The sequence below is a fragment of the Bos javanicus genome, chromosome 1, assembly GCF_032452875.1.
Source record: "Bos javanicus breed banteng chromosome 1, ARS-OSU_banteng_1.0, whole genome shotgun sequence".
NCBI lineage: Eukaryota > Metazoa > Chordata > Mammalia > Artiodactyla > Bovidae > Bos > Bos javanicus.
In genome coordinates, this window is record NC_083868.1 from 73,539,772 (window position 1) to 73,563,925 (window position 24,154).

A 24,154-nucleotide genomic window follows, 5' to 3' on the forward strand; every position below is an offset into this window, starting at 1 on the left:
CATTTTTGGATTTCCAGCTTAATTTCTGAGCATGATAGCATTTCCTGGACAAGATTTCTCCTATATCTTAGTCATGCCTAAATGATTTGTACATGCCCCACTCTGTTCCTTCTCACTCCTAGGCCACTCAGCTGCAGGCACATGGCTGTCCAGTGGAGTAGCCCTGGATATCCCATCTTCTCTATAGGATGGCACTTCTCTGTGCCTCATCAGTGGAGTGTATTGTAAGAAAGGGGGTCCACCCTGGAACTTGTCCAGAAGTATGGCTATAGTTCAGGCCCAAGAAACATATCTCCATCCTCTAGGCCTCTAGACTACCAAGTATAGAAGTTGACTTTGACTTCTGACCAGGGCCAGCTTCACAGACATGTGACCTGTGCAGTTGTACAGGATGCTGTGCTCGCGAGGGTCCTGTACTTGGTTTCATGCTCTGCTATCATTGTGTCTACAGGCTTAATGATTTCATCTTCTGTTTTGTAAAGTGAAGTCCAATAAGATGATGGAGCAAGGAAAAGACATGCAATGTGCTTGTCCACTGCAATTCCTTGCTTGCTGTTCACACATAGAATGCTCCCCAGCCCCAGGAACACGGAATCCCTCTAAGGGGGCCCACAGTCGTGGAAGTTCAGTGACACTGAAAGCAAGGTAAGTGTGCTGCATCTGCAACTGAATAAGTGGGGCATTGGTGGCCCCAAGAGGCTCATGCTTTCTGTTCAAACCAGAATGGAAGAATGCAGGAAGAAGACCCAGATGTTCTAAGAAACACGACTGACAGACGACCCCATCATATCCTTTTTGACTCATGAGACTTCCCCCTATTGACCAATCATTTACACTGAAAATGATGAAAGAAGGAAAGGGAGTGAAAGGAGGATGCAGAGTGGCTAGTCCTTTCAGCGGCAACCTAAGACAGAGTGTGCTGGGGGAACAGGTGTGTATTAAGAAGTAAAATAAAAAACAGTTGAGTTAGTTTTGAGCAGCACTTCCGCTGTTCTGGTTTAAGAACAAAAAACATATGTACATGTGGGATATAAAATCAAAATTCTATGATTTTGGTGATTCTGCATAAGAGTTAAATGCTCTTGTATTTGCATTAAAAACTGGCCTTGTACAATCTAAAGCTGAATGGTAAAGCTCATGCTAATCATTTAAAAATTTCATTTTGCTTTACTTAGAATGGCAGTAACTAGAAGATCAAAATCACCATGAGAAGCTGAAAGTGAGACCACAGATGAAAGGAAGAACTTTATATTTAAGACCTTCAATGGCACCTTTTCCTGACTTTTCAAACAAGGGGCTCCCTGCTTTCCATTTTGCACGGGGTCCTGCAGATTATGTTGCCAGTTCTGTTTCTGACAGAAGACATACAGAAAGTAAATATTAGGTGTTTAAAAAACATGTTCCGTGATCACAGATCTCATGATTCACTCAAAGAGAACTGCTCTGTTAATGGTGTGGAGCCTTCTGTTTTATTTGGGTGTGGTGTGGGCTGGGCGTGTGCTCTGTTGCTCTGTGGGTGGAGGGTGGTATGGTGGCCGTCACACGGATGTATTCCCTATGTGAATTTGGATAAGTGACTTATCCCAGGCTGTTTTCTTCCTTCTTTCCTTTTTTCCTATCTCTCTCTCTCCCTCTTTCTTTCTTTTTAGTGAGGTATAGTTAATTTACAATGTTGTGTTAGTTTCAAGTATACAGCAAAGTGATTCAGTTACACACACACACACAGATGTAGATTCTTTTCATTTATAGGTTATTATGAGATATTGAGGCTGTTTTCTTAATCTGCAAAATGGAGATAACACATGCTTTGCCCATTGGTCAGGGGTTCCAGTAAAAGAATGGATATAAAGATATTTTGAAAACTGTAAAGTGTGTGTATGTATAAAGTACTTTATACATTTTAGTATTATTTAAAAACCACAAAGTAGGAATAGTGGTATCTTTGTCCTCTCTGATTTGCAAATGAATTCTGAATGAATTCCTGCCAAGTTTGCATAAATCCAAATTCATTTCATTTTTTCTTTGACATAAATCTGTTAATAACTGTTTGGAAAAGAGTATGGAACTTCAATGTGATCACAATTATTTTTTGTTCCCCTTTGTAGTCATGCAATATATATCAGTGTTTTTAAAGGCAAGAGTGGTTTGGCCAAAGTAAGAAGGTTTTACTCAAAAAAACAAAATATAAAGTAGATGATACAGTATTCTATGATTACACAGCTGTCAAACCTATGTATAGAAAAAGTGACAAGGAAATAAACTAAAAGCCCAACAATGAGATAAATAAACAACTTAGAGGACAAATCAGCCATAATCACGTAGGATCCTAGCATGACATGGTCTACTGTTTTTATCACAGAGTTTGGATGACTTCTGGATTCAAACGTGTTTCTCTAAATGTAACAGCTGCTCACAGGCCAAATCTGACATATCAACCCACAGCAAATGTACTAATCATATCCCTCAATACTAGCATTATAAATAGTTCTCTGTCATATAAGGAGAACTTTGTCATAAATGGCAGACTGATACAGCAGAATAATGGTTGTACTAGGAGGGCAAACATTTCTGCCTGTGGCCTTGGGGAAGGAACTTCTCTTAGCATGGGCTTCAGTTTTCCCATCTGTCTTTGGGATGGAGTGGACCGTGAACTTGAAAGGGCCATCCGGCACCAACATTCTGTGCTTTGATGGCTTTGATGTGATCTTCAAAGTCTCACTGCCTATGTCACCTTCAGGGCCATCTGAAAGAGGACATGCATAGACATGGGCTCATCCAGTGTGAACAGGTTCCTTGTCTCAAGGTGAAACAGCAGATGTGGGCTCTCAATAGTTGTCCCCGGTTCACACCAGCATAGCAGTTGACCTGTGAATGTTTGTTGAACACTGAGTTATGGTTTCATAATTTACACTTCACTTAATTCTCCTTTTAGACTGCAAGCAGGTTAAAGACAGGCTCCTCAGATTCCTCTCTCTCTTCCCATAGGCCCCAGTGCACCCACAGGGCCTGGCACATGGCAGGAGCTCAACAGATGTAAATTTCAACATTTCGAGTAGATCTAAATGATAACTAACAACCATTTTGCTAAGATATTCTCAGGAAGGGCCCCAGCTTGCAGAGAGCAGTCCTGATGGAGCCTGCTGCCCACCAGTGGGAAGAATAGGGGTACAACTTGTGTTTTCTGGGAAAGACATGCAAACCAGAAACTGTCAAGTCCCAGAAAGTTTTCCTGCCTTGACTAAAACCATACCTTATGGCTTTGGGCTTTTCCCTGCTTTGCAGTCCAGTTCAAAATGGCATTTAGAATATACCCTTTGAGCCAGCACCAAAAAACTGTGAGAGGGTGCTGCTAGTAGCAGCTGCATTAACAATAACCTCAAACTGGAAACACCCCAATGTCCATCAGCAGGAGAGCAGGCAAACGTGAGGTGTTTTATCCTTATTGGAAAAACTAGTCAACAATAAAAAGGACAAACTACAAGGATGGGTCCTAAAAGCACATAAAGTGAAAAAAAAACAGAGACAAAAGAGCCCATACTGACCAATTCCATTTAAACGCAGACAAAACAGACAAAATGGATCTAGAGTGAGAGAAATCCGAACAGTGATTGCCGGGGGTGGGGCGGGGGGAGTGGGCATTTTGACTGGAAAGAGGGCAAAGAAACTTCTCTCTAGGGTTTTCGTTATGTTTCTGTCTTGACTGGGCTGGTGGTTACATAGGTTACATTTATGAAAACTCATTGAATTCTACACTTAAAAAATCTGTATGTTGTATGGATGGTAAATTAACCCTCAGTTCACCTCCTCTCCCAGCAGTATTTGGAACTGAAGCTTCTCAGCCTTTCAGTGGCTGGCTGTCTCCTGGCTCAGACACTGGGCAGGGAACTGGGATTCCTGTGCCTGTGGCCATACTGCCTGAGGATTTCTTCACATCCGCCCAGGGCGGCTGCAGCACGTGGCCCATTTCTCATCCAGGCACTCTGCTGGCTCTCCCTGACTGCCTGTCTCTCTCTGGGCTCTCCTGGGGCCCACGCAAGACACCCAGCCTCCTTCCGTTTAGTATTTCTTTAGATCTCAAGTTCTCTCTGCATTTTCCCTTCTCCAGACTAATCCTCATTTTTTTTCCATTCATGCTTCACTGAACATGGTTTCCAAATCCTTCCTCCTCTGAGAGTCTCTCCCCTGGATCCTATCCAGCTGCCTGGGGCCCATTTAAACGATTCTCTGAATGCTTGGGCTGACAACACGACTCCTACCTCCCAAGTGACTGCAGCAAGAGGTGGCAGGCTACAACCCTTTGTCTGAGCAACCCAACAGGTTAAACTTTTTTTTTTTTTAAGGGAGAGAGAAATGAAAATGTGGTGGGTATTCCACGAAGGCTCCTGTGAATGATTGACATACATTTAAGGGGATGATGTATTTGTGTGATGCCAGGGGGCTGATACATTAATAGATATAATTTGTAGGCTCCCAAGGAGAGGTTAAAGAGGAGAGCACAGATTCCTTTGAGCTGACTTGGTGCTCCCATGTCATCTGTCCCGGCCTTAATCAAGTTATCATATCAACCCAGTGTCTCCTGGACCCCAGCTCTCTGTCTGAATGAGGAAAAAAATTGCAGACAAATTTCTAGCAGCAGGAAGTTGGTTCTCTCCTGTGAGGCTGGATAAAAAGTACCTGTAACCTCTCCAGGCCTCCCTCCTGCTCCTGCTGGGAGTTCAGTTCAAGTGGTTCCCTTATTTGATTACGCCTCTCAGGCTTTCTCTGGTGTAGGTATCCAATTCACCGCCATGACCACTGGCTCCCTACGAAGCAGAAAACATTAGAGTCACTCTTTTGTGAAATTACAGGGAAGCTGAGTGGGCCAAGCTCTTGTGGGGGATGTGTGTGTGTGAGAGAGAGAGAGAGAAGACGCACAGATGTAGATAAAGAGAGGAATGCTGTTTGTTAGCAAATGTGGCATTGATTTATATTCTCTTCCTTTAGTCACAGAGCAACTGAGTGGCATCTCCAAATTCTCACGATAAAAAAACAAGAGGTAGAGGAGAAAAAAGACTCCTGCTAAGTGCTATATATCATTACTCTTTTTTTTAGTGTTTGCAAAAGATTCAGAACACGCATAGTTTAAAATCAGTGGACTAAGTTCTCCTATTATGGATGCCTTTGCTTCATGACTATATAATTCAAATTATAACGCTAAATATTATTTATGAATGTGTGAATTATGATGGTCTTTGTAACTGTTTTCAGGGTATTATTGGAATGATGCTGATAGGTTGGTGAATCTGTGTATCTATTTCTCCTACACATTAATTTTTGAGTGGACTAAAAGATCTTCCCTGTAGCTCAGACGGTAAAGAATCTGTCTGCAACGCAGGAGACTCAGGTTCGATCCCTGGGTCAGGAAGATCCTCTGGAGAAGGGAATGTCAATCCACTGTAGTATTCTTGCCTGGAGAATCCCATGGACAGAGGAGCCTGGTGGACTACAGTCCATAGGGTCATAAAGAGTTGCACACAACTGAGTGACACACTACTGCTATTACAAAAAGAGTGGAAATGATGTATATTGTCAGCATGGGTCTACTCTACATTACCTTTAAAAAAAATTGGTTTTCTTTAAAAGAAACATTTATTTCCACATGTGTGTGTGTGCTCAGTCACGTCCAACTCCTTGCAACCCTATGGACTATAGCCTGCCAGGCTCCTCTGTGCATGGGATTCCCCAGGTAAGAATACTGGAGTGGGTTACCATTTCCTCCTCCAGGGGATCTTCCTGACCCAGGGATCGAACCCACGTTTCCTGCATTGGTAGGCGGGTTCTTTACCACAGCCACCTGGGAAGCTGGTTTCCCCACACAAGCACCAAAAAAAACACAAAAATACAGACAACAAAAAACCACACTCCCCTGCCTACTGTGGACAAAACTTGGCAAGGCGAGGCAATATTTTGTGTTCATTTCAGAAAATCTCAACCTAATCAGGTGAAATAATGGTACCATCGTTTATCTTCAGGTGCCTAAGACACCTGAGAATCCGGTGGAAGAGGAACTTTTTCAGATTGGCCTGTGGCTTCCGGCAGTGGCGAGGTGCTGATAGCGCTGAGCACTCAGAGGCTGAAATTGGATTTACCCGCAGGCTGAGGGCAGCGCTGGGCTGGCAAGCCGTGGAGTCAACATCCATCCATTCATTCCTAAGGGGGGAAAAAGGAAATACACTATCCGAACTCAAGAGGCCTATTGATTTATCCCCGTTAGCAGGCAGGACACTTGACAAGCCCACGTCTTGGGGCTCGTTAGCGTCTTTATTGCGAGAAGATCTCGCCCGCAAGTTCCCACGGGGGCCAGGAGTCAGCGGGGCGCATTTTCCTTAAAAAGCCTTCTTCACAGAGTGGGCTGGAATCGCAACCGTTAAAGAGGCCTCACCGCACAAAGGGGCGTCCCGGCGGTAATCGGTAATCGGGAAATAAATTTGATTTTCTGAATTCTTCGGCAGCTGGTGACAAAGGAGCAGGTATGGAGCGCAGCGGGGGCGATCCTTGCAGAGGCGGCCGCCTGGAGGGGCGCGCGAACCCGCGTCGCACCAAGGCAGCTGCCGGCGGCACAAAGGCTCGCCCGGGGCTCCGCGCTGTCCGCCCGCGTCCGGGCCGGTCGGCCGCGAGTGGCGCGGGGCGCGGACTGGCCTCGGCGGAGGCCCTGGACCGGCCGAGGCTGCCTCGCTACTGGCCCGGCTGCGGGTACTGAACCCTAGGACAGCAACTGCCTTCATCCTGGAACTCTTAAGGGCCTTCTGCTAGGGCCACAAGCAGCAGGGGACTTTGAAAGTTTCAATCGGTTCATCAAGAAGTGTCCACAACCCTTGCCTAACCCAAAGTTTTGCTGTGATTTGGAAGGGATCACCAGAAATTCCCTGAAATTTCCCTAAGTTCCTCTCGTCTCAATGGACTGGGCCTTCCCTTGTCTTTGGTCATTTCCTGAGTCTTGTCCTGTCTTGTAAGTTTCTTGAAGGGCAATGGTGTATCTTATTTTTCCCTTGGTGGCAAAGTCGAAGTGCTAAGGGGAAACCCCTGGGAAATGGAGCTGTTAGGCTTGTAAGGGCAGGAATTAATGCTTTGTCATTCATTCATTCAAAAATATTTCCTGAGCACTGCTCACTGGCCCCCCAGCCCTGTGCTGACTTCCAGACATTTTCACCTCTTCTGGCTCCTGTCACATCTTCCTAAGTCAGCTACAGTAGTAGCACCTCCCAAACTCTCCTGGAAAAGAGTGTCTGGCTCCCCACCAGGCCTAGAAAGTCCTGCTGGTAAAGGCACAGATTTGCTTCTCCTCAAACTTGAAGATGTGTGTGGGCCGGATTTCCTCAGCACCACTCTGGAATGTTCTGACAGTCATTACCCTAGACACTAGCCAAACTTTGGTCTCACTTCATTCCTGTCCAAAATGAGGCCATCCATAACATTGATTTTGTTTGTAGAGGATGTCAGGACTCCAGAAAAGCAGACTCAGAAAGGAACAAAATGTGCTAAATAACACACAGCTTACTATTCCCACTCTCTTTACCTAAAAAGAAGTCTAATGTCTTTGTATTAGTCACTCAGTCATGTCTCTTTCTGACCCCAGTGTCTTTCACAGCTATTAAAATACAAGTGGCCATTTTAAAAGATATTATAGAAATGGTGCTCCCCTGCTAGATTAATTCTGCCTCAGGCTTAATTCTTTTTAAAAAACTTTTGGTGGCTCAGATAGTAAAGAATCTGCCTACAGTGCAGGAGACCTAGGTTCCATCCCTGGGTTGGGAAGATCCCCTGAAGAAGGGAATGGCTACCCATTCCAGTATTCTTGCCTGGAGAATTCCACGGACAGAGGAGCCTGGCAGGCTACAGTCCATTGGGTCGTAACGGGTTGGACACTAACACTTTCATAGTTGATTTACTATGCTGTGTCAGTTTCAGGTGTACAGCAAAGTGAGTTACTTATATGTATACATATATCTGTCTTCCCTGATGACTCAGAGGCTGAAGAATCTTCCTGCAGTACACGAGACACAGGAGACATGGGTTCGATTCCTGAATCTGAAAGATCCCTGGGTGGGGAAGATCTCCTGGAGGAGGAAATGGTAACCCACTCCAGTATTCTTGCCTGGGAAATCTCATGGACAGAGGAGTCTGGCAGTCTACACAGTCCAAAGGATTGCAAAGAGTCGGACATGACTGAGCAGGAACCCTGTGCCTAGTATCCATATATCTTTTCCTTTTCAGATTCTTTTCCCACATAGGTTATTACAGAATACTGAGTAGAGTTCCCTATGCTATACAGTAGGTCCTTGTTGGTTATCTTTTTTATATAATGTAGTGTATATGTTGGGACTTCCCTAGTGGCTCTGATGGTAAAGAATCTGTGCTCATCCCCAACCTCCTAATTTATTCCCCGCCTCCCTCACCTTTCCCCTTTGGTAACCATAAGTTTGTTTTTGAAGTCTGTGAGTCTGCTTCTGTTTTGTAAATAGGATAATTTGTATCATTTTTCTAGACTCCATATATAAGTGATACAATAGAATATGTCTTTGTCTGATTCACATCAGCTAGTATGATAATCTCTGATCCATCTGTGTTGCTACAAATGGCATTATTTCATTCTTTTTTGCGGTTGAGTTGGCAGATTCTTTTTGTTGTTGTTATTCAGTTGCTCAGTCCTGTTCAACTCTTTGCAACGTCATGGGCTGCAGCACTCCAGGTATTCCTGTCCTTTACAATCTCCCAGAGTTTGCTCAAACTCATATCCACTGAGTCAGTGATGCCATCCAACCATCTCATCCTCTGTCATCCCCTTCTTCTCCTACCTTCAATCTTTCCCAGCATCAGGGTCTTTTCTGATGAGTCAGCTCTTTGCATCAGGTGGCCAAAGTATTGGAGCTTTGGCTTCAGCATCAGTTCTTCCAATGAATATTCAGGGTTGATTTCCTTTAGGATTGACTGGTTTGATATCCTTGCTGTCCAAGGAGCTCTCAAGAGTCTTCTCCAACACCACAGTTTGAAGGCATTAATTCTTCAGTGCTCAGCTCTCACATCTGTACATGACTACTGGAAAAACCATAGCTGATTCTTTTACTTGACCCTTTCTCTCAGAATCAATTACCAAATAATAATACCAATGCCTCATGTTACATGCCCTTAGACTCTGTCTCAGGGGAGTCCTCTTTCCTGCTGGAGTCCTTTTATTTCAAGTTAATCCCTAATTAAATTCAGTGTAATGTGGGACCTGTGTGTGTGAATGTGGATCTGTGCATGTGAGCAAGGTGTTTGCAATCAGCACCACAAAGCCTGAAAATGAAGTCTGATTAAATGAGAATCTAAATATAGAACACATACCCTAGGAGATCTAGGAAGAAAAATTATTCTCACCCCAGCACAGGGACAGCAACCTACAATGTGTGTGTGTATGCGTGTGTGTGTGATGTTGGAGCAGTGTGATGTTGGAGCAGTGCGATGCTGATAGCAGAAGAACATAATTATCAGACTCATATATCAGGCAAGGAAGATTCCACTGCTTCACTGTATTAGTGATCTACTACTGCATAACAAATTACCACAAACTTTATGGTGCACAACAGCACTCATTTGTTATCTTACAGATTCTGTGGGTCAGGAGGCTGGGGCAGCTTGGCTGGGTTTCCCATTTCAGGGTCTCTCACAAGGCTTTCATTCAGGAAGCAGCCAGGGCTGGGGTCTCATCTGCAGCTTGACTGGAGAAGGATCAGTTTCCCAGCTCACATGGTTGTGCACAGTTCCTGGAGGGTTATTGGACTGAGGTCCTTGACTCCTTGCAGCCCACTGGCCAGAGGCCACCCTCAGTTCCTTGCCTTATGGACCTCTCTATATGGCAGCTTACTCCATCAGAGCCAGCGAGGCAGGCAGTCAATACAGAGAGTCTGCTAGCAGGGCAAGTGTTATAGGCTTATGTAGTGTCATCATGGGATTGAGTGGCATCCCACCATTTGTTGTATTCCATTGGTCAGGAACAAGCCACAGCCCTACCTGCTCTTAAAGGGAGGGGATTATACAAGAGTGTGGACACCAGAAGGTGTGAACCATGGGAGTCTCCTTAGAGTTTGTCTACCACATTTATCTCACCCTATAAATAGACTAGGTTGGGGATGTGCCCTGGTCACAATCTCAGTGGTTAGTCTAGTGGCTGGATGTTCATCTCGCTAGGATTTCTATTTTGTCTGTGCTCTTTCCTCTATGGCATGTCTCCTAGATACAGGTGTAACACCTGTGAGGCCCCTGGTTCTGGAAAGCAGGCTGGTCTCTATACAGCAGCCTTTGATGGCTTCCAGCTTAACATCCATTCCCCATAATCACTGTGGTCCACTCCCAAGGAATGCAAGGAACCATTGTTTCCCTGGCCTCCACAGAATAACCCCAAACCAACACAGTAGAGAGAATCTCATTTCCAGATCAATTAAATGGGGACATTTTGAGAATATCAGGATTTTTCTAGTCCCCTACTTCTAACCTGTTCCAACTCCTTTCAACAGCTGAGACAACTGAAGCTAGGAAGAAGTAATTTCTTCAAGTCCCCATGGACACTGCCCAGCTCTCTTTCTTTCTGACACATATGAAGTGTCAGTGAGAAGGTACTGCCTTGAGCAAGTAACCATAGGACGGGCTGGCCTGTAGGTCAACTGGAACTAGGACTCAAAACCCTCAGAGTTGCTCCTGTAACCTTGGAGGTTACTCCTCCATCCCTCCATTGCAGCCAGAGCTCCAGGACCCCAGCCCCATCCAGGCCCCAAGACCAAAAGGAAAACCATCAAGAGAACAACAGTCCTCATCCCATCAGGTCATGTTGCCTCTTGAGAGGGAAAAAAAAAAAATAAAAATTACTCAAATCATCAATTCCAGACATGCAAATCTGCTTAAACAGCTAGTTCCCCAGGGACCACACATCACTGATAGAATGCAGTGTAATAGGACCCTAGCTTTGCCTCTCTAATTTCAGTAGGAAATTACTGAAGTGGAAGTTACTTCTAGTTTGACATGGGGAGAGAAAAATTGAGATTCCTTTTTCTGGGTCCAAGTCTTTGTCTCACCTCCTCTCTGCACTAGAGAGAAGAAAGAAGTATTTTTTATCTTTGGTCACTGCATTTGGTAAAACAGCCTCCCAGGAAGCCATGAACAAAATCGCCTCCTCCATCTGTATCCTTATCAAAGCAGCCTCTGGCTGCATCTCCTTCCATGGTCCTCAGAGGATAACCACTGGAACTAGTGAAACAGGGTATAAGGAGTTCTTAAGTTTAAACAGGGTATCTTGAGTTTAGAAACCCTGAGCTGTCTCCTTGCTGGCTTTGAAAAGCTGAAATCACTCCATGTGTGGGAGTAGTTCAGAAAATACATACAGTCTGTGCCTTGGATCAGCTCATGAAGTAGTGCTGATCCTGGGCTGCCTTTGAGTTTTATTTCCTGGGATCAAATGGACTTTCTTTTTTTTAATATTTAAATTATTTTTAAAAATTGAAATATAGTTGATGCACAATGATTTGGGTATACAGCAAAGTGATTCAGTTTCATATATATATATGTACACACATATATATATACACACATATACCTATTCTTTTACATTATAGGTTATTGTAAAATTTTGAATATAGTTCCCTGGGCTATACAGTAGGTCCTTGTTTATCTATTTTATATACAGTAGTCTGTATGTGTTAATTCTGAATTCCTAACTTATCCCTCCTCTGCTTTCCGCTTTGGTAACCATAGTTTGTATTCTATATCTGAGTCTATTTCTGATTTGTAAATAAGGTCAAGCACGTAGACTTCCTGATGGTACCTGTTTTCCAACAGAAATAAGAAATAGACTTCAGAAAAAAAAAAAAAAACATTGAATGGTTTGGGAAAAAACAGAAAGGTACACTTATTTTAGCAATAAGATGCACAGAGTTGGTTGGTTTCCACTCTGGACATTCACAGCCCTTCTTTGTAGCCCTGTCTGGATATTGACAACTTTTGCAACAGTTGTAAAACTGTTGCTGGGGAGACTGATGCAGCATGGGAGAAGGGGTTGTGTCTTGTCCATTTCATTTTCTTTTTTGTAGGCCTTACACAGCTCATAGTGGCACAAGTTTGATGGGTAGTTGAGTTTAAATTGCTTTGAGGAAAATGTCTTTGACTTAGTTATTTTGAATTTTTGTTAACAAATTGTCTACTAGCATTCCTGTGCATACACAGTCAGCTTTGAAATGATGTAGAGCAGCTATGTGAAGATATGAACTTTAAAGAAAACAAAGACTTCCATGTGGACATACAGTAAGTCCCCTACATACCGACTTCATCCCTTCAAGCTGGGAACTTTCGAAGATGCAAGCGAACATTCCATCCATGTCAGGTGTGAGTGAATTTGCAACTTGTCCTCTGTCTCCTGTTGTTGACGATCCTTCAGCTCTACCATCTCCCACCACCTCTCCCTCCTCCAGTCCGTGACTCCTCTTGCCCCTGTGTGCCAGCTGTTGTACTGTACTACTGTACTTTTCAAGGTATTGGAGTGTAAGATTTTAAATGTTTTATATTTTGTTTGTTTTTTATGGATTATTTGTATGAAGAGTATTGTAAACATATTACATATTACAGTATAATACTATATAGCCGATTGAGTTAGTTAGGTACCTTGGCTAACTTTGTGGACTTACAAACAAACTGGACTTATAAACACACTCTCAGAATAGAACTCATTCACATGTAGGGGACTTACTGTATAGCATAAATGAGTCAGGTCCCTCTCAGGAATTAAAAGGAGATTGTATGCCTATTATTCTATGTTCCTAGTCATTCTCTGTATGTACTGAGCATTCAATGAGTCTACATGGCAAGCTAGAGGCCTTATAGAGACTATCACAAAATCCCTTTAAGGTCCTCTTATACTCATTTTACAGATGAGAAAACTGAGGCACAGAGATGAAGTAAACTGCCCCAGGTCACTACCTGGTGATGGAGCTTGAGCCATCTGGCTCTAGGCCCCAGCTCATGACCTCTAAAGGGTCATGGAAACTTTGTCCCAGCTGTACATCGACTGCAATTAAGGTCTATGACACACTAGTGTCTGCTCCCAGTGCTTCAAGTACATGAATGAAAGTGATCAGGTTTCTACCCTTGAAGTTCTCTAAGTGGGGTGAAGGTGGGAGCTCAGACAGGCACATATTACTATAATGCAGGATGAAATGAAAGTGTCATCAAGAAGCAGGATGTGCTATGGAGGATTAGGAAAGGTATTTTGCAGGAGATGAGTCTTGAGGGATGGCGAAGTTATTAACAGGTCATTGGGGAGGGATCCAGATAGAGGCCAGAACCAGCAGGTGGGAGGGGGTTAGGTACCAGCCAAGGGACAGGAGGCTGGGAGGTGAGCCAGGGCCAGTGCATGGAGGGTCCAGCTACCTGCCTGGAGGTTGTGGCCATTCTGGTAAACATTGCCAGGGGCTCGTTTAGATGAGCAAGGAAAACCTGAAGTCCAGATGGGTGAAACAGAGCCTTGTGGGGCTGACGCTCTAACTACTGGCTTAATGTCTCTGTTAAGGGTTTTCCAAACTTGTCTCTTCTTTCTGAGGTTTCTGTCTTCACTGTTGATTTCTAACAAGTCTCTTCTCTGGCTCCCACATCCCCTACTCCCTCTGCCCCCATTACCTCTTAATTGTGATTAGAGAGTTCTATGGGACTGTCTCAGTACCCTTCAGAGATTTGCAGTGGTTAATAACTTGCCCGGAGCCTCATTGTTCCATCTCTCTGATCACTCTCTCACTTGCCCCAGCTGCTCCTCTGCGACCTCAGTAGCACTCAGCCATGGCGCTCCACGTTTTAAATATCACATGGTCCTTTAAATATCAAACGGTCCTTCTGGCCTCTTAGCCGATGTAAACATTATTAAAACCTCATTGTCTAGAAACTGAGTAGAAACTCGCTCATGAGAATCCACTTAGTAGCTTTAAAATGAAGCACCATTCTAAAAGTTCAGCCTTCAAGGTGTTCGTGGGGAGAGGCTTGAGTCTACCATTCCTGTGGCAGGTTACCCTCCAGTTCAGTTCAGTTCAGTTCAGTCGCTCAGTTGTGTCTGACTTTTTGCGACCCCATGAATCGCAGCACACCAGGCCTCCCTGTCCATCACCAACTCCCGGAGTTTGTTCAGACTCACGTCCATCGAGTCAGTGATGCCATCCAGCCATCTCATCCTCTGTCGTCCTCTTCTCCTTCTGCCCCCAATCCCTCCCAGCATCAGAGTCTTTTCCAATGAGTCAACTCTTCACATGAGGTGGCCAAAGTACTGGAGTTTCAGCTTTAGCATCATTCCTTCCAAAGAAATCCCAGGGCTAATCTCCTTCAGAATGGACTGGTTGGATCTCCTTGCAGTCCAAGGGACTCTCAAGAGTCTTCTCCAACACCACAGTTCAAAAGCATCAATTCTTCGGCACTCAGCCTTCTTCACAGTCCAACTCTCACATGACCACTGGAAAAACCATAGCCTTGACTAGACGGACCTTTGTTGGCAAAGTAATGTCTCTGGCTTTTGAATATGCTATCTAGGTTGGTCATAACTTTTCTTCCAAGGAGTAAGCGTCTTTTAATTTCATGGCTGCAATCACCATCTGCAGTGATTTTGGAGCCCCCAAAAATAAAGTCTGACACTGTTTCTACTGTTTCCCCATCTATTTCCCATGAAGTGATGGGACCAGATGCCATGATCTTCGTTTTCTGAATGTTGAGTTTTAAGCCAACTTTTTCACTCTCCTCTTTCACTTTCATCAACAGGCTTTTTAGTTCCTCTTCACTTTCTGCCATAAGGGTGGTGTCATCTGCATATCTGAGGTTATTGATATTTCTCCCGGCAATCTTGATTCCAGCTTGTGTTTCTTCCAGCCCAGCATTTCTCATGATGTACTCTGCATATAAGTTAAATAAGCAGGGTGACAATATACAGCCTTGACATACTCCTTTTCCAATTTGGAACCAGTCTGTTGTTCCATGTCCAGTTCTAACTGTTGCTTCCTGACCTGCATACAAATTTCTCAAGAGGCAGGTCAGTTGGTCTGGTATTCCCAGCTCTTTCAGAATTTCCCACAGTTTATTGTGATCCACACAGTCAAAGGCTTTGGCATAGTCAAGAAAGCAGAAATAGATGTTTTTCTGGAACTCTCTTGCTTTTTCCATGATCCAGCGGATGCTGGCAATTTGATCTCTGGTTCCTCTGCCTTTTCTAAAACCAGCTTGAATATCAGGAAGTTCACGGTTCACGTATTCCTGAAGCCTGGCTTGGAGAATTTTGAGCATTACTTTACTAGAGTGTGAGATGAGTGCAATTGTGTGGTAGTTTGAGCATTCTTTGGCATTGCTTTTCTTTGGGATTGGAATAAAAACTGACCTTTTCCAGTCCTGTGGCCACTGCTGAGTTTTCCAAATTTGCTGGCATATTGAGTGCAGCACTTTCACAGCATCATCTTTCAGGATTTTAAATAGCTCAACTGGAATTCCATCACCTCCACTAACTTTGTTCGTAGTGATGCTTTCTAATAGGGCCCACTTGACTTCACATTCCAGGATGTCTGGCTCTAGGTCAGTGATCACACCATCGTGATTATCTGGGTCGTGAAGATCTTTTTTGTACAGTTCTTCTGTGTATTCTTGCCACCTCTTCTTAATATCTTCTGCTTCTGTTAGGTCCATACCATTTCTGTCCTTTATCGAGCCCATCTTTGCATGAAATGTTCCCTTGATATCTCTAATTTTCTTGAAGAGATCCCTAGTCTTTCCCATTCTGTTGTTTTCCTCTATTTCTTTGCACTGATTGCTGAGGAAGGCTTTCTTATCTCTTCTTGCTATTCTTTGGAACTCTGCATTCAGATGCTCATATCTTTCCTTTTCTCCTTTGCTTTTCGCTTCTCTTCTTTTCACAGCTATTTGTAAGGCCTCCCCAGGCAGCCATTTTGCTTTTTTTGCATTTCTTTTCCATGGGGATGGTCTTGATCCCTGTCTCCACCTCTGCCCAAATGTGTCCAGTGGTTATGTTCACCATCTCTGGCACCTTTCCTCCTTCTCAAGGTCACTGGCTGGAAGGGGGCCAAACCCACTGAGGAGCGGAGGCCGCACTTCAGGAATTTGGTACCCTACTCTTCCTCTCAGCCCTGTGGCTTCTGCTCACTCATGTCTTCCACTCCCTGTGGCTTGAGATTCTACAACAATACAAACATTCTTTGAAGGGGTGCCTTGCTTATTCATCTTTTCGATCCACTTAGCTTGGTGCCCTGCACACAGGAATTATTCAGTGAGTGTTTATTGACTTGCTTCTTTCCAGTTCACCAGCCTTCATGGCTTTGACTCCATGCCCCAGTGCCCCTCTGCTTGTCTGGGCACAGGAGTGGTCCCAGGCAGCCTAGCTCCCATCAGTCAACTTTGCAGGTCTTGTTTCCTGACATAATCATGAGCTTAGTTCCACTCTGAACCTCCTCCCACTTCTCATGTCCCTCTAAAGCTATCAAGCCTACAACTTGATTCTCAAAATACAGACAGTGGGCTGGAAAATACTTTTTAAACTCCAAAGTGCAGTGCAAATGTAGAGAATACAAGTAAAATGATGAGATTTCTATGAAGGACCATAATGGCTAAGAGTAGAGCTAAGACGGCGGGATAAAGGAAGGACTGTACAGACAGGGTAAATAACTGTGAAGTGAGTTTAGGCATCTAGGAGGTCATTCTCTTTACTTAACAAATATCAGTTGAGACATAACTTGTATATTTTCAGTTGGAAAACAAAATGGATTTCTTTCAGGAGGGCATGTATGATTTCATTTCATCTACTTCCAAAAACTATTTGAGAAACCTACAATAAGTAGGAAAGGAAAAAGCCAGAAAAGGAGAAAGAATTTACATATTGGCCCCAGCTTTAAAATTCTGTGATCACTTTTCCTCTCTGTGTCTCCAATTGTAAAATAAAGGGTTTAGGATTGGAACAGATAACCTGTAAGGTTCTTTTTGGCAGTGGTGGCCTATGATTTGTTGAGAAAATCAAGTTTTCTGTGATTCCTTACACAGCTGAGTTCACTTCCTGCGTGTCTCTTCCTGACACACATCTCATTTGCTTTTTTTTGTTTGTTTAAGTGTAGCTTTCCCTGACTAGACCATAAGCCCTCCCAGGTCAGGACTGTGTCTTGTCCAGTTTTGCACCATCCTGACTTAGTACCTGGCACATAACAATGATTACTGTTCAATGAAGAGGTCTGAGGTGCTGTCAACATCTCTGTTCTTGGGTGATTGAATAAAACTTGCAAAGGACTGTTACTGGGAGAAAAAGATTTCAAATAGCTTGTCTGAAACATTCTTCAGAGATTCTTTATCATATCTTCTGAAGCTGGTGAATAAAGGAAATCTAAAAGGGTAGCACATCTCCACTGAACACATTTTTTCAGTTTGTATTGATTTTCTTGACCTCTTCTAAATTTAACTGGTGTCTGTCTGGCCATCTCTGATCTCTGACAGCATTTTAACATCATAAGCATCTTTGCAGGCTGATGGAGATGATCCTACCAGCCACTCGTTTGGGAGTGCCTGGGATGTTGGTTCATCATATGTGTTGATGAACCAACAACATAAATTGGTGGCTTATCATTTTACCTGAGCTAAGGTGATGTCAAGACACAATTTTTTAAGTGGAAAACTCAGTCATTTATCCAGATATTTTGTCTTTGAGGAGTAGATATGCTCACCTTTGATAACATAAGCTCCTTATCATGGAGTCCTTAATTTGAAGGGGCCCAATAATATACAAGATGTTGAGCCTGTACACAGACTGCTGAGTTGGGGGACTGACTAGCTGATTTTGTTCCATCAGACTGACTGCCATGATCATGGCTTGGTCACTGTCTTTTTTTTTTTTAAGAGCAGCTTATATTACTGTTGGATTTACTTTCCCTTGTAAACAAATATTTTCAAAGTAGAATCACTCAAATGTGAAAACTTGAGAGAGGATGCTACAATTGGGTAAGAGTTAGCATGACAGCTCGTGCATTGGAGTCCTGGGTCTCATCTCCCTCGGATCTGGAAAAGATTCTTGACAGCACAGTGTCTAGATCTCTGTTGGCTGCTGGAGTCCTTGCCAAGGAAGTTCAATATACCTGAATAGACTCAGTGGGCAGAACGTACTCTGTGCACCCAGGTCAAGAGTCTGGAAAATGGTTGGGCAAGTACTACGCCTTGCCTGGCTAAGCAGATAGAATGAGAAGAAAAAAATAAAGAGAGATGAGGATTGAAGTAATTCAAAAAATAAAATTCAGGGGTAAAGAATAGAAAGAGAGGAAACATTTCACTGACCTAAAATTGAAGACATGTAGACTTGAGTATATAGGGAGTTGTGCCAATGAGTTCAGTCTTCTGGTTATGTCCATAGTGGAGCCAAACCTCAGAGAGGGGTCAGGACTGCCCAAGATCACACAGCTAGTTAGAGATATACTTGAAATTAGAAGCCAGGTCTCCTGGCTCTAGCGCTGGTAACAGGACACCATAAAGTTAGCCAAAACTTATTTTATTAAGATCATCTATGTTTATTTAATAAAGCCAGAGAGTCAGGGAAGACAAAACAACTTAATTAGTTATGATTCATCAACTGGCCTTCAACTCCTTCTCCCTTTTTTTCTCTGAAGAGTGTTTATTAAGGTTCAACTGGCCTCCATTCTCTCTGAAGCTTTGAGTCTTGCGAGAGGAAAAAACTCTAATCTTCCTGGTCTCATGAGAGGGACCTATAAAAACACCTTGAGGTCTTACCATAGCAGCCCCTCAGAGAATAAGATCTTATCCAAATCTGTTTTTCTTTTGAAGCCTTTTTTCTCCAGTCTTTAAACATAAGACAATTCAAACAGTTCTTCGGTAGCATACTCCTCTTTATTTGACTGGGTGGAAGATACTGTTTTTGAAAAATTAACTGTGATAGTGTTATTCCCCGCCCCCTCCATCTCCAGCAGAAGTATACATGTCTGAGGTTTCCTTCTGCCCCAGGCTCTTCCTCTTTGATCCAAACAGCTGGGGCCTAACTGCATCACTCGCCGCTCCTAAGAAGAGTGTCACAGACAAATGCAGAGAGCCACATGTCAACTCATGCATGTCACTAGGGAATAGCAGGGGACAAAGCTGGAAGAGTAACAAGGGGGGTCAGTGTATGAGGGCTTTAAATGCTAAATGAAAGAGTGTTTTCCTCATCCTATAGGCCTGGGATGGCCAGAGGAAGTATTTAAAGGGGAAACACCACAATCAGATTTAGTGTTAGAGAAGGTTGTGGTTGCACTGTGGATAGTGGTAGCAGACAGGTAGCAGCAGGGAGGCCAGTTGCCAATCTGTTGTAGAGGAAACTGTGAAGGGAGAGGTAGAGATGGCTTGACTTTGGGCAGTTCCAGTAAGGAGGAAAGGGAGATAGAGTCAACAGGAAAAAAAATAGAAGAAAGGAATGGAAGGGTCTGGCTATGCTGAACATGAAGAGTGGAGGCATCTGTGAGGTTGGGGATAGGAAATGAGGAGGGGAAGTTGAGGAAAATGAAAGTTCTGGCCTGGAGGCCATAGCCTATCCAGGGGAATGGCGGGGGTAGGGGGCAGGGGGGCGGGGGGAATGTGGCAGGATGTGGTCCAGGGGTGGGGTGGAGGGCAGAAGGAGTGACAAGTTCAGCTCTGGCACATAAGGAGTTTGCGGGCTATGTAGGTGGACAAGTCCTAGGGGAAGCTGGAAACACAGGTGTGGGGTCAGGAGGGCCCACAGCTGAACACGTGGACTCGAAAACTGACAGAAAGCGAGGGCGTGAGGCTCCGATACGTTTATGACTAAATGAATATCCAGTGTTCTAACCATAGGCTCTGCATCCTACATGCTGTCACTGTATTCACTTTCTAAAGCACCACTCAGACCCAATTACTCTACCTTTACCTGCAAATACATACATTTCCTACAAATCCAACTCTCCTTTCTTGACTGTTTTCATTCTCATGCTTATTCTTTTGTCTTCTTGGAATGTTTCTTCCAAGAATGCAGTCTCTTACTGCTGACATGTATTGTGTATTATCTATTCTTCCAAGACTTAAACAAAATCTTTCCTGGTCTCTCACCCCCCCAAAAGTGATTTGTTGGGTTCCTGGACTTTTTAGTTTAAATTGTGATAATTCTTTTGCTCTGTGACACCCCTTTGCCCACTACCACCATCACATCCTCTCCAGCCACTCCCAATTTCCACACCATGTGCTTTAAGGAAGGGACACCTCTGCAGAGTGCAGAGAGCAAGTAGGTCAGATCTTGTATTTGAGTTTCACAAATTGAGGATGTAGAGTTACAAGAAACTGGATTTTTGAGTTTGCATGTTATATGATATATGACAGATTCAGAAGATTGGATTGAAAACCAGGCTTCCTTACTCCCAAGTTAGATGAAGAGTCTTCAGATTGGGGGAGGGGTGAGTTGGAGGGAGGTTTATGAAGTTTGGGTTGAGAGAACCAGGCCTGGAGAGACCACTCAGACAGAAGAGGAATCCGCCTCCAGGAGTCAGGCAGGCTCTGCTCTGCTGGGCATGGGCACTGGCAGCCAGAGTGGTGCTACAAACCAGCCAGTCTCCGTCACAGCCAGCCTGCATCCCACCACATTGTGGGTATTGAGGAGCCCCATCAACTGTCTTTCCTGTTGGACCACTGCCATGGACCAGCCATCAGGAACCCTCCTGTCAACGCCCAGAGACTTTGTATAGTCCCTATCTGGCTTGCCTGTGTGGATAACTCCCTTTTCAACTGCCCCAGGATAAAGGGGCATCCCAGACATCCATATCTACACTTCTGTGACATTACCTGGAAATCGCTCAAAATTTCCCTCTTACAGAAAGAAACACACTCCTTCTGCACACACTTTTCTAGTGGTATAGATGATCATCTCTCTTGTGTTGCGGATATTCCTTACTGCTGGATGTCTTCTACTTGCCTCTCCAGATACACTCTCTGCTCTTCTTCCCTCCACTCTCTTCACCAGAGGCTGATTAGTGTGGACTTCCTGTTGGTTTCAGTCAGTGGAGAGCCTGGCAGGAGATTGGACGGACAGAGAGCATGAGGTCAGGACATTTATTCCTCCAGCTTGAATTCCTCTCTCCTGAGTTCCTGCAACCTCTCCTTCTCCTTGTTCCTTCCAATAGGGACAGGTAGCAATCTCTGTGTTACCAGCTACCTCAGGATATCACTGTTGTTTCTCTGCATGCCAAGTCACTTCAGTCATGTCCGACTCTTTGTGACCCCATGGACTGTAGCCTTCAAGGCTTCTCTGTCCATGGGATTCTCCAGGCAAGAAAACTGGAGTGGGTTGCCATGTCCTCTTCCAGGGGATCTTTCCTACCCAGGGATCAAACCTGTGTCTCTTGTGTCTCCTGCATTGGCAGGCAGGTTCTTTACCACTAGCGTGTTTCTACGCCTTGCTTATATCTTCATCACTCATGCCTTTGTTAAGCTTCCTTGAATTATCCTAATTTTGTTATGACATTTGATTTCTTCTGTAACACTCCTGTGGATTGTATTCAAAGATGGTGAAAAAGGCATCTCCCATCCTACATGCTCTTCTTAACATATAGTGTGACTTTGACAAATCTCCCTCTAGAGGAAATAACACTGTGACTTCTGAACTTGTCATATAAGATGATACAGCTTCTGCCTGATTCTCTTGGGACATGTACCTTTGGAGCCCTGAACTGTCATGTAAACAGTTTATCCTAAGGCTGCCATGCTGTAAGGAAGCCCAAGTTGGCCCACTCAGAGAAAGAATGTGGAGAGGCCCTGAGATGCTATGAAGAGAGATGCCTAGCCAGCCCCCAGCTGCTTTAGCAGCCTGTGTCTGGTTCCAACTAGAGGGGAGCCCTGTGCCAGAACTGCCCAGCTGATCCCTTCCTGAATTCCTGTCCCAAAAGTACTACGAAAGATACTAAAATGATTGTTGCTTTAAGCTGCTCAAATAGGGATGAATTGTTAATGTAGCAATAGATTACTAGGGCAGACTCTCATAGATAGGTTGCATAGCCAGCTCTCCCCACTGAGCTGTGAGTTTCCTGTAGTGAAGGGATCATGCCTTGTTATCTTCCCTAAAGGAGCAGGACAGCAGTCCATTCATGAATATTTGTGAATGTGTCCAAAGGATGCAGCTGATTTGAGTTTTGGTCCTCAAGGGAGATTTGTGTGTGCTGCTTACTTGGAAAATAAGAAATGAGGACCATTGCACCATTGACTGCATGAAGGCAGACTATGAGTTCTGCTTTTTTTATTACTTACAAATAGGCCTCTTTGAATCCCAGTGACCACAAGCAGATATCCCTCAGAATTAAGATGCTCTTTAAAAAATAATATTTACCCTAAGAAGTAGAACACTAATTGTGCCAAAATGAGGCCCTAGACTTTCCCAAAGACTTATCGAAAACCCCATCCTAAGGATGGGCTCCCTGTTTTCTCCCCTGTGTGTGTGTGCGTGTGTGTGTGTGTGCTTTGTCAGCTCAAGGCCAGCAAGAGAATGCTCTTTAACTGGGAAATGGAGTTAAATGTGGGGAAAGAGGCCACTACTTGGATTACATTCCTGAGATGATGGGTCTGAAAAGTGGGAGTGCCAGAAATTTCCTGGAAAGTTTATTTTTGCTGAGTTTTAAGCCTGACTTCAGACCATGAGAGCTCTTGGATAATGCCAGTTTGTTGAAACATGTAGAGAGCCAACTGTCCCTAGAAATGAGGTTTTCTCTTGCCAGCTGTGAGTTTTGTGGTCTGGCTCGCCTCTCTGCTCGAGTTAAGGCAGACCTTAACTCTTACAGCAAATTGTCAGGAAAGGTCAGAGGGATGTTGTGCTGCCAGGATGGCTGATAGGAGTTCCTCTAGACCACTGCTTCTTCCAGGGAGCTTGTGAAAACACAGATTCAGACTCATGTGGTCTGGAAGAGGGCTAGGACTCTGCTGGTCCAAGGATTAGGCTTTGTGAGGCAGCCTTAGAGGCTGTGGCTTACTCACCAAGGGTGGGCCCTTGACTGACCCACCTTCATTGGGCAGTCCTTCCATTGGGGTTCAAAGTTTTTTTAATTTATTCCCAGGATCTTCTAGTAAAATGAAAATGTCTTGGGTTGGGATGGGGTAAGGGAAAGGTATCCACCTGAATTGGGGCAGCAAATAAGTCATTGCTACTTAAAATCAATCATCCCGACAACTCAGCTTTAAGAAACTTACCCTTTGCTGGGCCCCATGCCAAGGGCTTTTTGTGTGTTGTTCTGACTCATCCAATCCTAATAATCACCTGGTAAGGCAGGTCCTAGTGTGCCCTTCTTACACATGAGGAAACAGGAGCAGAAAAGTTAAGTTCCTTTCCCAGTGTCAAACAGCTGGTGTGGAGCAGCACTGAGATGGGTTATAAGACTTCAGAGGCCCAGGTCCTGAGCAGGAGGACCCGAGAGGCTCCTGCATGCAGCAGAAGGGTCAGATTCAGGGAGAGGATGGGGGAGAAATGATGGGTCAGCCACCTCTTTGTATTTCCAGGGACAACGTGGCTACATATTTGGCTGAAAGTAGTATTGGCTGAAAGTGGAATCGTAGTAGTATTGTTTAATGTCCACATTAAACCAATTATCCACGTCTTTATTTAGCATTTGCTGAACGTGCAGTGATACATCTGACCTTGCACTAGGCACTAGGGTAACACTCTGAATAAGCCACATCTCTGCCTTCCAGAAGTACAGAGCTTCTTTGAGGAGGGTGACCTGCAGTAATGCCAGGGTGACAAACGAGAAACACACAACCACAGCTAATCTCACTGCCATTTTCATGACCCCGGAGCAGACGCTTCAAATGCTGAAGTTAAAAAGTCTCTGCCCCCAAACACTTAACCCCCTCAAGGATTTAGTTGGTGCCTTGATAGTATCTCAGTTGACATCCTTTGCATGTCCCCGCCTCTCTGTGCTTGTGCTGTGTCCCCCTCTAAAGCACCTTTCAGCCCCTTCTCCCCTGTCTAAATCCTGGCCACTTCCTCCATGAAAACTGAACAGATCCCCTAGTGACACACGTCACGTGGACCTACACTTGTCCAGGGTGACCCACTGTCCCAGTTTGCCCTGGTCTGAAGCATTTCCTGGTGGATTGCATGTCC

At 44.3% G+C, this 24,154-nt stretch overlaps 1 long non-coding RNA gene across 1 annotated transcript; it reads right to left on the reverse strand.

Moving 5' to 3' along the window:
- Nucleotides 1-1,677: 1,677 nt before the first annotated feature.
- On the reverse strand, nucleotides 1,678-19,177 carry LOC133244882 (uncharacterized). The gene is made up of 3 exons (XR_009735540.1): nucleotides 18,349-19,177; nucleotides 4,675-4,802; nucleotides 1,678-2,865 (listed from the first exon to the last, which is right to left on the reverse strand). It is a non-coding gene; the product is annotated as an uncharacterized LOC133244882 (long non-coding RNA).
- Nucleotides 19,178-24,154: the final 4,977 nt, after the last annotated feature.